The sequence below is a fragment of the Octopus bimaculoides genome, chromosome 4 (assembly GCF_001194135.2).
Source record: "Octopus bimaculoides isolate UCB-OBI-ISO-001 chromosome 4, ASM119413v2, whole genome shotgun sequence".
NCBI lineage: Eukaryota > Metazoa > Mollusca > Cephalopoda > Octopoda > Octopodidae > Octopus > Octopus bimaculoides.
In genome coordinates this window covers 6,731,758-6,732,616 of record NC_068984.1, presented here as the reverse complement: position 1 = coordinate 6,732,616, position 859 = coordinate 6,731,758, and the positions used below count along the sequence as shown (strand labels likewise).

The 859-nt window shown below is 36.7% G+C and overlaps 1 protein-coding gene across 1 annotated transcript in view; it reads left to right on the top strand.

The window, feature by feature from the left end:
- LOC106868713 (uncharacterized) overlaps nucleotides 1-859 on the top strand; it is a 105,764-nt gene that overhangs the window by 28,514 nt on the left and 76,391 nt on the right. The window lies entirely within an intron of this gene.

The window sequence follows — 859 nt, the reverse complement described above, 5'->3', positions numbered from 1 at the left end:
ATATATATATATATATATTTATAGATATATATACATACATACACTGCATGCGTACATAAATACATACATACATAAATACATACATGCATACAAAAACATACATGCATACGTACATTCTTACACACAGACATACATACATACACTCATACATACATTAATATCGATATATCAAGTTAGCTATAAACAATAAAGTAAACAAAACCATTACCACCCGTTTCCCACCCAGAATCCCCATTACATCCGTCTGTCAGATGAAAATATAAGAGATACCATGGACTTTCTCCCACTACCAAGTCTGTGATTTACCGGATTGTGTCTGACTTGGCATCTGTCTATGCCCTGTTGAATGTTGATTCCGTCTTATATGGTAGGGTAGGGTCTTAGAATTATTTCACTTTCAGGGTTACACTCAGCTGTCCGTCTGTCTCGCCCCCTCATCTCTCTCTCTCTCACTCCTTTCATGTCTGTGTCACTTTATTCCTCTTCTAGTTTCATTTTCACTTTCACTTCCTCGCTTACACGGTATATGAATGCTGTTCTCATTGATCCTCTCTCTCCTCCTTCTGAGTCTCTCTCCCTCTTCTCTCCTCCATGATGTCTGCTTTGGTTGGGTTGTTAGTAAAAGTCTAAGTTATCGACTGGCCAATTTCCCATGAAGGCATATCTAGTCAACCGAAAGATACTACTGAGATGGGGTGATGGTGGAGACGAACGCTTTCCTTCGATTTTCTCTTAATTTTCTTTTTCAAATTTTGTTTTTGTTATTATTTATTCGCGGTGTTCTTCGTATAGGTTCATTGTCGGAGATTTATGAGATCTTTAGCGGCATATATATATATATATATATATATATATATAT